At 42.8% G+C, this 15,732-nt stretch overlaps 1 protein-coding gene across 8 annotated transcripts in view; it reads right to left on the bottom strand.

Annotated features, from left to right (window-relative positions):
* LOC118092517 (hexosaminidase D) overlaps positions 1-15,732 on the bottom strand; it is a 59,590-nt gene that overhangs the window by 37,121 nt on the left and 6,737 nt on the right. For 3 of the 8 annotated variants that reach the window (XR_009558560.1, XR_009558559.1, XR_009558561.1), the window contains exon 1: positions 236-14,566. The gene's annotated coding sequence lies outside the window, so the exon portion shown is untranslated. Of the gene's footprint in view, positions 1-235; positions 14,567-15,732 lie in introns of those variants that run through there. The other 5 variants (XM_035130608.2, XM_060282831.1, XM_060282832.1 and 2 more) reach the window with 3 other exon arrangements.

Genomic DNA, 15,732 nt, shown 5'->3' with positions numbered 1-15,732 from the left:
ACCCTATATGGGGCCATCTATTGCAGTATAACCTAACTGGCAGCCACTCTCTGGGAACCTTAGTCAAAGAGAGCCTTGTTAATGGGAGATGCCCCTGGGGTATTGAAATTGGGACTTCCTTTTTACAAATCACGCATTCCTCAAGGACTGTCTCACCTGAAGGCACCCCAGGCTTTGTGTGCGTCATAATACCTAAGCAAAACAGTACAACTGTTGCTTCAGTAGCTGGGCTTACCTGCTCAATCCCAGCTGGTCCAACGGGAAGAACTAGAGGGACAGCAGTGCTAGCCTAGGGACAGGCTTTCTCAACCGGCAGAGACAGTTGGGTCTCATTGAAGCAGCCCTGCCCTACCAGAGAGCCAAAGGGGGTCAGAAGCACCTAGGAATAGGCATGGGGATAGAAGATCTCAGGAGCGTAATACATACCAAACTGCCTATTTACCTGGAGTCTCAAAACAAAGTATGTTGACTTAGCTGTGAATCCTACATTGCAGAAGGTTGTACAAGGACGACTCTATGGCTCCCTTCCAGCACTATGATTGCCAATTCTGAGAGCCAAATGTGATTCTTCCATGCCCCATTCCTGGCCAAATTGCCAAAGGATTTGTAGTAAGTGCCCACTAGCAGACCTAGAAAAAGCCAGGCACCTCTCAAGTGCTGAAACTACCCAGCATGCAACAGGATATGCCAAGGTGACCATGGGCATTTGCCAAAGCTTACTAGGAGCTTAGTGAACTGGGCTCTAAGACCAAGACCACCTTGGCTGCCCTGGTTATATATTTATTCATATCATTTCTACACTGTTTGGAATGCTCTCCCCAGAAAGACTTGCCTGTCGCCATCATTGCATGTCTCTAGGTGCCAAGCAAAAACATTCCTCCTCTTTACCCAGGCCTTCAGCCAATACATAATCTATAGTCTGTTAAAGGTGTGGGGGATGGGCTGTTATTATGATTGTTTTATTATTATGCTGCCTATTATTATGTTTTGTATTATGTTTTATTATAATGCTTCTTAAAATACGTTTTTAATGTACACTGCCCTGGGATCTTCTGATGGTCTTATATACCAAGGATGGTATATAAGTCAAATTAATAATAATAATAATAATAATAATAATAATAATGGCTAGTTGACATCCGGCAGTGAGGGTTGTTGCTAGTCCTACTCAGAGGAGACTCATTGAAAATAATGGGCTTGACTGGGGTCCATTTATTTCAATGGGTCTACTTTTAAAGTATATTAGATACAACCCAACCTCTGAGCAATAGAGAAAAGCCTTCCCCAACCTGCAGTCCTCCAGAGTTTAGCCATGGTAGAGAGACACTGCCTCCAATTCCGACATACATAGTGGTCTGGGGACATGGGGTAGGTCAAAGATCTGTTACTATTTCTGCAGCAGCATCTCTGTCTCCTGCATCCTAAAGCTGCCCAATCACCACAAAAGGGGAGCTTCTTAGCCAATGAGAAGACATCTTCTCACCCTTTCTGGCCATTGGAGCCAATCAGAGTGAAAGGAGGTGTGTCAACCACTGAGGATGGGCTCCTAGGGTCACTCTGGAGAAGGCGCAGGAAGAAGTCCAAGGAGTTGTTCCATATGCTCCAAACTGAGTACAGTGGTACCTCAGGTTACAAACACTTCGGGTTACAGACTCCGCTAACCCGGAAGTAGTACCTCGGGTTAAGAACTTTACCTCAGGATGAGAACAGAAATCATGCGGCGGTGGCGCGGTGGAAACAGGAGGCCCCATTAGCTAAAGTGGTACCTCAGGTTAAGAACGGTTTCAGGTTAAAAACGGACCTCCAGAAAGAATTAAGTTCGTAACCAGAGGTACCACTGTATTTAGGAGCACTGACAACACAATGTGCTTCAGCTTCAAGAGAAAGGTGTGCCAGTTCTGTTACATAAAATGCAACATCAAGGAAAACACAACTTCAGTCTCTCCAAAAGAATATATTGGAACACTCCAAACCATTTGCCCACATACGTGCATGGGAAATAGATCAGTGGAACCTCGGTTTGCGAGCGCCTCTGTTTACGATGAACTCAGAGAGCGACTGCCACAGACCCGGAAGTATTTACATCCAGGTTCCACACACTCAGAAGCGATCTGTGCAGCACGCGCGTGCACAGAAGCGCTCTATTGGCGCTTCGCGCACACGCAGAAGCGTGCCTTCAGCGAGCGACGGACTCGGGGAGCGACCGGCTCACTCGAACGGATCGTCATTGTAAACCGAAGTACCACTGTAGATCTAGCTGAAAGGCAACATCAAGAGAACTGCATTGATAGTTGCAATACACCCCACTTTATGATTATTGTATAATCTTGGAAAGTTGTATAACCTAAGGAGGGACGTGGCTGTGACTATCGTAAAGGGATCCCACGCTCCTGAAGTTGCCACTATACTGCTGTTCCAATTCCCAGCTTCTCTGCTTGGCATCCTCATCTCCGAGCAAAATGCCCTTTGCTGCCATTCAGCCAGGGTGAACTGGGGACTGCTGTCTTGACAGATCACGCTGGGAATTGCAGCCCCATGTAATATCGCTAATGGGCTCCTCTGCCTGCCCAGCTGCCATCCGACAAGGTCCTGCAGCTGCTCAGGAAGGTTCAATCATCAGAAAAGGGCTGTGGACAAAATGCCAAAGACAGCATTTTCTCCCGCAATGGATGGATTATAGGGCAAGCGGGATTATGGGTGGGGTGCTGCAGGGGATCTCTACTTCTAAGGCCAGATGACATTGGGACTCACATCAAATGATGTGGAGAGGGGTGTGTGGCAATGGGGGAATCAGCCCCAGGGACGCTGCTGTTACTGAACATCTCAAAATACATTTTTGGGAAAGAATCAACAAATGCTTTTTTATTGTTGTGTCTGCTGCCTTAAGCTCCTTTGAGAGGGAGGGCAGTATATAAACCCAAATCAATAAATATTTCAGTGCTGGTGGTCAAATACAGTGGTACCTTGGTTCTTGGACAGCTTGGCTCCTGAACAAATTGGCTCCTGAACGCCGCAAACCTGGAAGTGAGTGTTCCGGTTTGCAAATGTTTTTCGGAAGCCGAACGTCCGACACGGCTTCCGATTGAGTGCAGGAAGCTCCTGCAGCTAATCGGAAGCCACGCCTTGGTTTTCGAACCATTTCGGGAGTTGAACAGACTTCCGGAAGGGATTAAGTTCGAGAACCAAGGTACCACTGTAGTATCCTCTACTGTCCCTGAGCAAAGTTGGCTGGCTTGGGTGGGGTGGGGGGGCTAGAGCAGGCTGTGTGACAAAAGCAGCAGGTTTTGTAGGGATCAGTGATAAAATGGTTACAAAAATAAAAAGGGAGTGTCGGCGATGCCGATCCTGGAAGGTTTTTTTTAAAAACCGAAACAGGTATGAAAGGAAAGTTCTTTCTCCCTCCCTCTTTTTTTCAGTCAATAACATGCATATTCTCCCTCCCTCCAGTAGAGAACTCAATGTTCCCATGCTGACAACAGAAAAGGAACCAAGGACGAGGCCACTGACAAACGAGGTAGAGATAGGCAAGATTATGAACAAGTGCAGAAAGTGGAGAGAAACAGGTTCCCCACACAAACCTCGCATAATACTGGAAGCCAATACAGTCCAACAATGAAGCTAAATGCTGGAAGATCTAAGGAAGGACTTAGATTTAGAATCGTAAAACTGTGGGGTTGAAATGGACACAACCCCCTGCAGTGCAATAAGACTAATCGATAGAACAAATATTATTACATGTATTATCCTCCCTTTCTTCTGTCATGGACTCCAAGGCAGCGTAAAAGTGGTTCTTCAGTACCCTCCCATCCAGGCACTGATGAGACCCAGTCCTGCTTAGTTGCAACAGGTAGTAGTCTCAAGGGCTCCGGGTCCTAATTTGCACCCAATTTATGCCCTATTAATTTCTATGGGACTCTAATATTACTTACTTTCTTTGATTGGGCCATTGTATCATAAAGGCCAGCAGATAAATCCTAAAACTGCTGATCATTTCTATATGTCTTCACATGCCTATTTTCATCTGTATCAATGATGGATGGATCCTCAACAGATCCCAAGGCAGTTCACAAATAAAAATAGAGGTACCGTAAATTTTAGCAAGTCCCCTTGATGCAGAGGGTGGGGGGTGGGGAGAAGAAAAGTTAATAAACTATGAAATTCACTACCAGAAGTTGCAGTGATCGCTACCTACTTGGGTGGCTTTAAATGGCAAATTCATGGAGGTTATTCTCAATGGCTACTTGCTATGATGGCTGTGTACTACTGCCTCTAATATCATAGGACAGATGTCCCTCAGAGATTGGGATTTGGAATCACAAGCAGTGAGGGCGCTGCCATTGCACTCACTGCTAACTGTGGGCTTCTTCCTATTCGGACATCTGGTTGGTTGACATGAAGAAAGGATGCTGGTCCGATCCAGCAACACTCTTTTGAGATTCTCCTGAAACAACACCCCCTTACATGGGTAAAGAGCAGGTGACCAGACTATGGAAAATCTAGGGGCCTAACACCACTGAGACCTCAAGCCAGAGGTATACATTTTCTTGGAATGTGCAAAGTATTCTGAGCTTTTACATTTCTGTGTCTACAAACAAATAACACCTTGGTTGCAAGGGGGAGTCCTGACCTACTTGTCAGCAGTTCCCCTTACATAAGAAGAGCCTGCTGGTTGTGGCCAATGGCCCCTCTAGTCCAGCATCCTGTTCTCACAGTGACCAACCACATGCCTATTTTCCTGCAAGCAGAATCCAACCACAAGAGCAACTCTCCACTCCTGCAGTTTACACAAAACAACACACCACTATTTCTTGCACAGAAGTCAATAATGCATTATGAAAAACACTTCCTTTTGTCTGTCCTAAATGCAATGCAAGTCACAGCCATCGCATAGTTTAAAATCATCTCGTTCCATTGTTTAGATACTGTCTATAATTTAAAAAGTAAGAAGAGTCTGCTGGATCAGACCAAAGGAGGCCCATCTAGTCCAGCATCCTGGTTTCACAGTGACCAACCAGATCCTTGTATTCCTGCAAGCAGAATTCAAGCACAAGAGCAACTCTCCCCGCCTGCTGTTTCCAACAACTGGTATTCAGAAGCATTTCTGCCAACTATGGAGGCAGAGCACAGCCATCATGACTAGTAGCCTTCAATAGCCCTCTCCTCCACTAAACCTCTTTTAAAGCCATCCAAGTTGGTGGCCATCACTGCCTCCTGTGGGAGGGAGTTCCATAGTTTAACAATGCACTGAGTGAAGGACTTTCTTGATGCTGGGTAACTGATCTGTTGCCGTCTGCAGGCATTTGAAGCCCTTCTCGCCTCTGTCGCTGCTTTGCATGCCATCTGGCCAAGTCCCTACCCCGTTTAAAAACTGTGATTTCTATTTAAGGGAGCAGGAATTCCCTGGGCATTGTCATCATCGCATGTTACTCCTTCTGCGCCTCTCAAAACAGAAATATTCAGCAACACTCACATTTTCTGCAAGGAGGAGTGGAGAGGGCGGGGTGACAGAGTTTCTGCCCTCTGGGAATAACACTCTGTGGCATCTCCATGGTGCTGCATTAGCTAATTACTAGTGTGGGGAACAAGGAAACTCTGCTCCAGTTGTTTGTTTGTTTTTTTGGCACATGTCAGAGCACAGAGCAGTGTCTCCTGGGAAGGATGCACAATTTGAAGGCTGTGATTTGCTCAGCTGCAGCAGGAGTGCACAAGCCAATATAGATTCTGGGAACATCTGGATTGTTTTCCTGGAGTGGTCCATCTTCTAACAGCAAGCAGACAGGACTGATGCCTACAGGATGTTCACAGGGAGAACATGAAGGATATGGCCATGCTTTGTCCCCAGCACCTGGTATTTAAAGGTCTAAGGGGTGGGGAGAGCACCTTTTCACCCTCGCCTAAACTAACCCTTTTACACACAAAAGGACACCACTTTTTCCCTAAACGGCCTCGGTCCTGTATACCTGAAGGGGCATCTCCACCCCCACCATTCAGCCCCGACACTGAGATCCAGCACCGAGGGCCTTCTGGCGGTTCCCTCGTTGCAAGTAGCCAAGTTGCAGGGAACCAGACAGAGGGCCTTCTCAGTAGTGGAACCCGCCCTGTGGAACGCCCTCCCAGCAAATGTCAAGGCAATAAGTAACTATTTTACTTTTAGAAGACAACTGAAAGCGGCCCTGTTTAGGGAAGTTTTTAATGTTTGATGCTGTACTGTTTTTAATATTCGGTTGGAAGCCGCCCAGAGTGGCTGGGGAAACCCAGCCAGATGGGCGGGGTATAAATAATATATTATTATTATTATTATTATTATTACACAGAAGTCAATAATGAATTGTGGAAAACACTTCCTTTTGTCAATCCTGAATGCAATGCAAGTCACAGCCATCGCATGATTAAAAATCATTTCGTTCCATTGTTTAGATACTGTCTATAATTTAAAAAGTAAGAAGGGTTTGCTGGATCAGACTAAAGGAGGCCCTTCAAGTCCAGCATCCTGGTCTCACAGTGGCTTGTATTCCCGCCATCAGAATCTGAGCACAAGAGCACTCTCCCTTCAACCATGAGGACTGTGTTCAGCCACTGAAAACCATTTGCTTGGAATCACAAGTGGAGAGACTGCTGTTGTGCTCAGTTCCTGTTTATAGACTTCCCCCTGGGGCATCTGGCTGGCCATTATGCTAGACTAGACTAGATGGGCCACTGGCCTGATCCAGCAAGCTCTTCTTGTGTTCTTAATAGATTCCTTGCCACATTTTACATTTTAAAAATAGTTTTTACTGGGGGTTTCTTTTTAAGTTGTCGACCACCTTATGTTATTTTCTATGCAAGTGTGGTTGATACATATTTAATTTTTTAAAAAAATAAAAAAATATTGCCACTTGCCATCTGCACCAGTGGATAAAGTTGGTCGGGGGGGGGGGCGGGAATCCCATCCATTTCCCCCCCCCCAATCTTTTCTATTCTGGTATTCAAGTCACTGCACACCTCAACAACTAGAACAACCCAAGAAATGCACAAGAGCAAATGTTCCCAGCCTTAGAATACCACGTTTTGCAATGAAACAAGTGGATGCTGTAAATGCAATGGTAGCAAGAAAATTAGAAGCAAATAACACAGCCAGGAAAAAAAGGCACCTTCTAGAGTTACCTATATAAGTTCCTTTCTGGCCAGCTGCTAAGCTGAACAAAAACAGGGAAGGGAAGGATGGGGAGGAAGGGAGGATGATGGATGGAAAGTTTGGAATAGCCTGACAACGGAATGGATTGGAGGGGATGGTCCCAGGACAGACGGACAAGAGGGACAGCCCCTCTCCCAAACCATAATCTACCATGCTAGTTAAGTTTGCTTCTTGGTTTGGAGTATTTACTCCCCCCCCCTTCCTGGATAAACTCCTGTATATGCTCATGCCGAGGAGCTGACCATACTCGTGTCTGCATCTTGCTTCAACCCTGGGGATGAGGCTGCATCGTCGACTGAGTGTAGGGGGTGCACCATCCCGCCCTCCAACACTTCGCTGTTGCTCTCTGCCATCCTGCCTCCCACCTCCCAGCATCTGCCGTTTGAGCCGTTTGCCTCACTTTGCCCAACGAAAGAGCCGGCCTTGTTAGGCCATCCTTAGTGCAAAGAGATCTCACCTTGCAGCAGAGGCTTGAAGGGACAGAGAAGGAACAGTCCCTTCTCCTCTTGAAAGATGAAAGCCAGCCAGGAATTATTCAGCTTTGCTTCTAGTACTGATCAGAGCAGAAGGTCCCTCAAAAGGAGAGAGAGAGGAGAAGTGGAAGGAAATCCCGATGGTCCTCTTGGTGTAGCCGGAGGTTTATTTTAGGCAATTTCCAGCTTTGCTCATAGCAAAACTCTGCATGTACACCTCCCCCTTTTGTGCTGTCTGCCCTTACAAGGGACCCGTTTGCTCGTATCAGTGACGGGCTTTCATATTCTCAGAGGAGAAGAAGGAGACATTCCTTCCTCTGATGCAGCCCTGGAACTTTTTGTACCAAGGATGGACAGAATCTCCTAAAGGTTGCAATGCGGAGTGGGTAGTGTGTCAGACTAGGAGCTTGGAGACCAGGGTTCCAATCGCCACTCAACCATGAAGCTCACTGGGTGACTTTGGGCCAGTCACTGCCTCTCAGCCTAGCCTACCTCACAAGGTTGTTGTGGGGACTAATTCAGGAGGGAAAGAACCACGTGCGGCACATTGAGCTCCTTGGAGAAAAGTGTGGGTTATAAATGCAATCAATCAATCAATCATTAAGAGAGAGGCTTCCTGCTGTGTGAAGATCTATAGGTCTGCAGGTCTATAGCACAAACCATAGTTTTAGGGTGGTGGTTGTTCTTATTATTATTAATTTAATGCATGAATCACTACCCAGGAGACCTCCCAAAGCTATTTATAATATAACAGAAAATATAAAACAGCTACATCTATCAAAGCAACTTTAAAAAGCAATTATATACATTAAAAAAAAGACAGCGCATGAATAAAATCAGTTCACATCCAAGACACACCAACTGGGATAAAGATATTAGAAGGCTGGTTTTATTTTAGAGGTTTGCAGAGTTAAAGTGGATCAAAGTGCTCTTACTGCAAGCCACCCACTTTAAGAACAAAGAATCTGACTTTTTGTGGTTTGGAAAGTGCCAGGAAAATGTGGGGCAAACAAACAAACAACGGGAAGATGCACAGAGGGCAGGGGATTGGGGGTTAGACAAATTCATGGTGGAGAGAGCTTTCGATGTCCACTAGCCATGATGGTTACGCTCTGCCTACACTGTCAGAGGCAGGGAATGCTTCTGCTGGAAACCCTAGCAGTTGAGAGTGCTTTTGTGCTCAGGCCCTGCCTGCAGGATTCCCACAAGAGGCAATTGGTTTGCCCCTGTGAGAACAGGATGCTGGACTACATGGGCCACTGGCCTGATCCACCTGTAGGGAACTTCTTATACTCTCAACTGGTTTCCTGACAGAAGACTGTGCTTTTTATCCCCTCTTTCCCACCTTCCCAGGTATTGAAGTAGTGTCTCCACACACACACACACACACACACACACACACACACACACACCATCGTTCAACCTGGACACTGAGGTCCAGCGCCGAGGGCCTTCTGGTGGTTCCCTCGCTGCGAGAAGCGAAGTTACAGGGAACCAGGCAGAGGGCCTTTTCGGTAGTGGCTCCTGCCCTGTGGAACGCCCTCCCACCAGATGTCAAAGAGAAAAACAACTACCAGACTTTTAGAGGACATCTGAAGGCAGCCCTGTTTAGGGAAGTTTTTAATGACTGATGTTTTAATGTATTTTTAATCTTTTGTTGGAAGCTGCCTAGAGTGGCTGGGGAAACCCAGCCAGATGAGCAAGCTATAAATAAATTGTTGTTGTTGTTGTTGCTGCTGCTTCTGCTGCTTCTGCTGCTTCTGCTGCTGCTGCTGTTGCTGTATCAAAATCTTGTGCCTGGCAAGGGCATGGGTCAAAAGGTCTCATCCTGTGGCTCTCAGCTGAGGGTGGGCAGCCCTAGCACGAAATGCTCGCCTACAAGACCCCAGTGGAGCACGAGATGAGCAGGCTAAGGCGCTGGGGGGAGAAGGAGAGCCTAGCAGCTGGCTGGCAGCAACAATTTGAATCTATGGTGACCTTTACAGCTACCTTGAGTGTGAGCTTGATGTTTGTGTCTGCTACCAGCGCTGACTGTTGCTTTATCTAGTGTTGAGATGGTGCAGTACCAGGCAGCAAGTGGATGGAAGTCGTTCTCTACTCTCCAGATACACCTCTGGCCATAGCTGCCAAGTCTCCCATTTTTCGCGGAAAACCCCTGTATTTAAACCCGTTTCCCGTTGTTATCCCGAATAGAGAAAATTCCCGTAAATCCCCCGGATTTCCTACCTGCCAGGGAGGCTCCTTCTGCGCATGTCTGGACATGCACAGAACCGATTTCGGGTGCTGCTCTGCCCATGTCTGGGCACCGGAAATCGGGCAGAGCGGCACCGGAAGTCGCTTCTACGCTGACATGCATAGAAGCGACTTCCGGTGCCGTGCCGCACCGCTGCTGATCCTGGATTTTCCTTACCGGGAGTTGAAGGGTATGCCTCTGGCCCCTCTCAGGTCAGAGAGGAGAGAGGAGTATTGGATGTCCCAGAGGAGACGGGGCATGAATCCATCAAATTAGGAGTGGATCTTATTTCTGTATGCTTGGCATTGCATTGTCATATTGCTGAGTGTGAGTGGCTTACGTATCTGTTTCATGTTTATGGATATGGATACATATCCATGAGTGGCTGGGGCAACCCAGCCAGAGTTGCGGGGTATAAATAATAAAATTGTTATTATAACTATTATGGTGCAGTGCATGTATTTTGATATGGTGTTGTTCTACTTATTTGGTGTGCATACACACACACACAATATGCTCTTTGGTTTTATCTATTTTATAATTATTATTATTATTATTATTATTATTAAAATAAACTTTATTACATAACAGAACATTCATCACAATTAAAATAAATCATCACCATAAAAACAGATATTACAATTATCTTGTTTCATTACACGAAGTATTACTTCCCTCCCCCCTCCCTCTCTGCTTCCCATTCCCCTTGACTTCACAACCTAATCTGAACTTTTCCTTTTATTATTCTAAGATAATAATACTCTGCATATCTTACTTTAACTTGTATTAATTCCATGTAATCATAACATGCCTCCAATTATTAACTATCATTTATTCCATCCTCTCTTTCCACACAGCATCTAATATATGGTCGTATATATGGCTGAACCTTATTTGGCGGAGATAAGGCTCGTATTCGCTACTTTAGTGCTTATATAATCTGTAAACACTTTCCAATTACTTTCACTTTCTTCCTTCTTAGTACCTTTAATTTCCTCATACTTTTTAGCCAGATTGTAATAATTGAATAATTTCTCTTGCCATTCCTCTTTTGTTGGGACGTGAGCAGCCTTCCAATTTTTTGCTATTAGTGTCCTTGCGGCAGCTACCGCATAACTTAGACAGCATCTGTCTCTAGGTTTAACTTCTTCCGGCATCATTCCTAAAAGAAATAATTTGGGACATTTCTTAATTGGGTATCTCATCATTTTCTTTATTTCATTATAAATTGTTTCCCAGAACTTTTTAATTTGTTTGCAATGCCACCACATATGTATGTGGGTTCCTACTTCCTGGTTGCATCTCCAACAATTATTAGTTAAGCCTGAATAAATCTTGGCCAATTTTCCTGGTGTTAGATACCACCTATTTTGCATCTTCATTAGGTTTTCCTTAATATCATAGCATGGTGAAAAATTTAGGTCCCTTTTCCATAATCTTTCCCATTCTATCATTGTTATTGGTTTCCCCAAATCTTGTGACCATTTAATCATATATTCCTTTGTTAATTCCTCCTCCGTTTTCCATTTCAATATAATTTGGTATAAATTTTTAATAAATTTGTCCTTGTTTATCAATAAAATCTCTTCTAATTTGGATGTTTCTTTATCAAAGCCAATTTGTTTGTCAATTTGTAATCTTTGGTTTACTTGAAAATATTGCAACCAGGTAGTAAAGAGTCCCTTTACTTCTTCATAATCCTTTAACTGCCAGGTTCCCTCTTTATTTTCTATTAATTGTCTATATGTAGGCCAATTTGTCTCCATGTTTTTTCTCCTTACTGCCACTATTTCAAGGGGAGAGAGCCACCAAGGTGTTTTTGGCTCAAAATATCTTTTATATTTTTGCCATACAAGATATAATGACTTCCTAATAATATTAAGCCGGAAACTGCTCCTTTTTTCAATTTTCTCCCTCATCAAATAGTGGTGCCACCCGGAGGCCAGTCCCAAACCTTCCAGATCCAATAGATCGGTATCCCTCAGTGTTATCCAATCTTTAAGCCAACATAATGCCGCCGCATCATGGTATGCTTCAAGGTCCGGCATTCCATATCCCCCTCTGCGCATACTGTCTATCATGATTTTATATTTAACTCTTGGTCTTTTTCCGTTCCAGATGAATTTGGTTAGGTCTCTCTTCCACTCTTTAAATATATTTTCTTTGCCCAATATTGGCAGGTTTTGAAATAGGTGGATCATCCTTGGGGCTACACACATCTTCACTAATGATATCCTTCCCAGTAAGGATAGTTTCAGTTTGTCCCAATTTACAAAATTTGCCTTGATTTTTTTCCAGGTTTCCTTGTAATTTTCTTGAATCAAATCAATCCCCTTAACGGTAGTTTGAATGCCCAAATATTTTATCCTTTTTACTATTTTCAATCCCGTTTTTTCCTGCAATATTGTTTTTTCTGCTTCTTCCAGGTTCTTTACTAACATGTGCGACTTCTCATAATTAATTTTCAGGCCAGCTATATTTCCATATTCATTTATCTTTTCCAATGCTTTTGGAATGCCCTCGATAGGGTCCTCCGTGGTAATAATAATATCATCCGCGAAAGCCTTTGTTTTAAATTTTTTCTTACCAACAATTATCCCTTTAATTTTTTCTTCCTCCCTAATATTTTTTAATAAAATTTCCAAAGTAATTATAAAGAGTGTTGGGGACAAGGGGCACCCTTGTCTGGTGCCTCTCGTAATATTTATTTTATTCGATACTTTCCCATTTATTAATATTTTTGCTCCCTGTGTTTTGTAAATTGATTTGATTGCGTTTTCCATTTTGTCCCCTAATTCTAATTTTTCCATAATTTTCATCATAAAAGGCCACGAGACCCTATCGAAGGCCTTCTCTGCATCGATGGCAAGGAGCGCTGTTTGTTTGTCTCTGCGGCTCTCTAAACATTCCAATATGTTTACAATGGTCCTTATGTTATCTTTAGCGTACCTCCCTTTTATGAATCCCGCTTGGTCTTTGTGTATTATATCTTCCAGTATGTTGCTTAATCTTTTGGCCATTATTTTTGCGAAGATCTTGTAATCGCTATTTAACAGCGAGATCGGTCTAAAATTGCCTGGTTTATCTAAATTCGTTTGGGGTTTAGGTATTAAAATTATTTGGGCTTCCGTCCATGATTGGGGTGTGTTTCCTTTTTGTAAGATTAAATTCATTAAATCTTTAAGAGGTATTACAACCTCATCTTGTAATTCTCTGTAAAATTCAATTGGAAGCCCATCTGGACCTGGGGCTTTCCCTTTTCTCATGTTCTTAATTGTTTCTGTTATTTCTAGGGATGTTATTTCTTTGTTTAACAAGAATATTTTTTCCGTTGGTATTTTTGGTAAATGATATTTTGCCAGGAAATCATCGATTTGTTGCATAGGTGTATCTTCCTTCTGATATAATTTTTCATAAAATTTCTGAAAGGTTTTTATGATCTCTTCTGTTTTATAACAATATTTCCCTTCCGATTCAATTCTATTTATTATTTTTTCATTTTTCCTCTTTTTTATTTGCCACATTAACAATTTGCTGGGCTTATTGGCCCATTCAAAATTTTTGTATTTCCAATATTGTAATCGTTGATCGATCTCATAATCGATTAATTTTTCATACTCTAATCTCAGTAGTTTGACTTCTTGCTCAATTGTTTTATTACATTTTTTATGTAACATTTTTTCCTTATTTTTTATTTCCTGGAGAATTTTTTCCTTCTTTTGTTCTCTCTCCTTTCTTATTCTTGCATTCTGTGATATAAAAAAACCACGCATAACAGCTTTGCTCGCATCCCAAGTCACTAAAGGGTCGACCTCACCAGTTTGATTTATTTCAAAGTATTCTTTTAACGTTTTTTTTGCTTCCCTAATAAGAATGTTGTTATTTAACATGAGGACATTCATCCTCCAACCTTTCTGGGAATATTCTTTTTTTAATGAAAGGGTTACTGGGTTGTGGTCCGAGAGGGTCTGTGGTCCTAGTTCTATTTTATGAATTCTTAATGATAATTCTTTAGTGATCCAAATCATATCTATTCTGCTCGCCGATTGGTGCCGTGCCGAAATGTGAGTGTACTCTCTTTTTATGGGGTTCTTAAATCTCCATGCATCTAATAAGTGTAAATTACTTGTAATGTCCATAAACTTTTGGGGTAATTTCCCGCTTGATTTTCCTTTACTCCAACCATTTTTGTCTAACTCTGGATCTACGATTCCATTCATATCTCCCATTAAAATTAGTCTTTCCCCCGCATAATTTATTAACTGGGTCTCCAATCTTTTTAAAAATTCTTTCTTACTCCCATTGGGGGCATAGATACCCACCCAGACCCATTGTTCTCCTTCAATTACTGTTTTAACTATAAGGATTCTTCCCTCATTATCCGTCCCAATTAATTCCGGGTTCCATTTGCTTTTTATGTACATCACAATTCCTCTTTTCTTTCTTGCATCGGCCGCAACGAATTCTATTCCTAATTTCTCATTTTTTAGGACTCTCACATGTTTTTTATTTATGTGCGTCTCTTGTAGACAGATCACATCCCAGTTTTGTTTTTTTAGTATGTGCCCCACCCTATTCCTTTTTTTCTTATTATTTAGGCCGTTCACGTTCCAAGAGATTATTCTCATATTTGTATTTATTAGTTATCAAATTGGATATATATATGTATATATATATATATATATATAAAAAAAACACAAGTAAAATAGATTTCCAATTAATGTTATTCTTACTTATATCAGCCTAGACTAAGCATAAACAAGGATAATCATTAAATATCTACATATTCAAGTGAGTTACCTAGTTTTCCTCTTAATTATTTCTTACAGCAATAATAAAAATAATCTATATATTTACATTTTCAATCATTCTTCTAGTTGCCCCTCTTCTACTCCTTCCCCATCTTCTTCCTCCACTTCTTCTTCCCCGGCCGCCTCCAGCTCTTCTCTACTGGAATTTTCTAGTTCTTCTTCTTTTCCCCGGGTCTGATCTCTAGCTATCCTTGATTTATCCCCTCCCAGTTCTTGTGCGTATGTTCTATAAAATCTGTCTGCCGCCTCTGGTGTGTCGAATCTTCTCCATCTTCCTTTGAAAGAGAACGCTATTCCTTGTGGGTATTCCCACTTGAAGGGTATCCTTTTCGCCTTTAATGGTTTTGCTAGAAATAGGTATTTTTTCCTTTTATGAACCAGTCTGGGTGGGATTTCTTTCAGGACAAATATTTCTGTTTCTTCCATGATTAATTTCTTTTTTGCTCTTGTTTTTAAAACTTTATTTCTTAGCCACATGTTGGTAAATGATACAAGGCAGTCTCCTTATTATTATTATTGGGCGGCTTCCAACAGAAGTATTACAAAAACAATAATCTATTAAATATTAAAAGCTTCAGTGTCCGGGCAGAATGATGGGGGTGGAGACACTCCTTCAGGTATACTGGACTGAGGCCGTTTAGGGCTTTAAAGGTTAGCACCAACACTTCGAATTGTGCTCGGAAACGTACTGGGAGCCAATGTAGGTCTTTCAAGACTGGTGCTATGTGTTCTTGGCGGTTGCTCCCAGTCACCAGTCTAGCTGCTGCATTCTGGATTAGTTGTAGTTTCCGGGTCTTTTATATTTATGGATATTTTCGGGTTATATTTTCTTCCGGGTATTTTATGTTTATGGATATGGATACAGCCTATGTACCGTATTTTGACATGGTGTTACTGTGCTTATTTCTTATTTTGCGTATGCACATACCTGTACTTATATATCAGGCCTGTCCTGTCCATGAGGCAGACTGAGGCAGCCACCTCAGGCAGTGGAATCCAAGGGGCACCTCTGTGGGTGCGTCCCTCTGGTGCACTTCCAAG

Source organism: Zootoca vivipara, chromosome 14 (genome assembly GCF_963506605.1).
Source record: "Zootoca vivipara chromosome 14, rZooViv1.1, whole genome shotgun sequence".
Lineage (NCBI taxonomy): Eukaryota > Metazoa > Chordata > Lepidosauria > Squamata > Lacertidae > Zootoca > Zootoca vivipara.
This window is presented reverse-complemented; position numbering and strand designations above follow the sequence as displayed.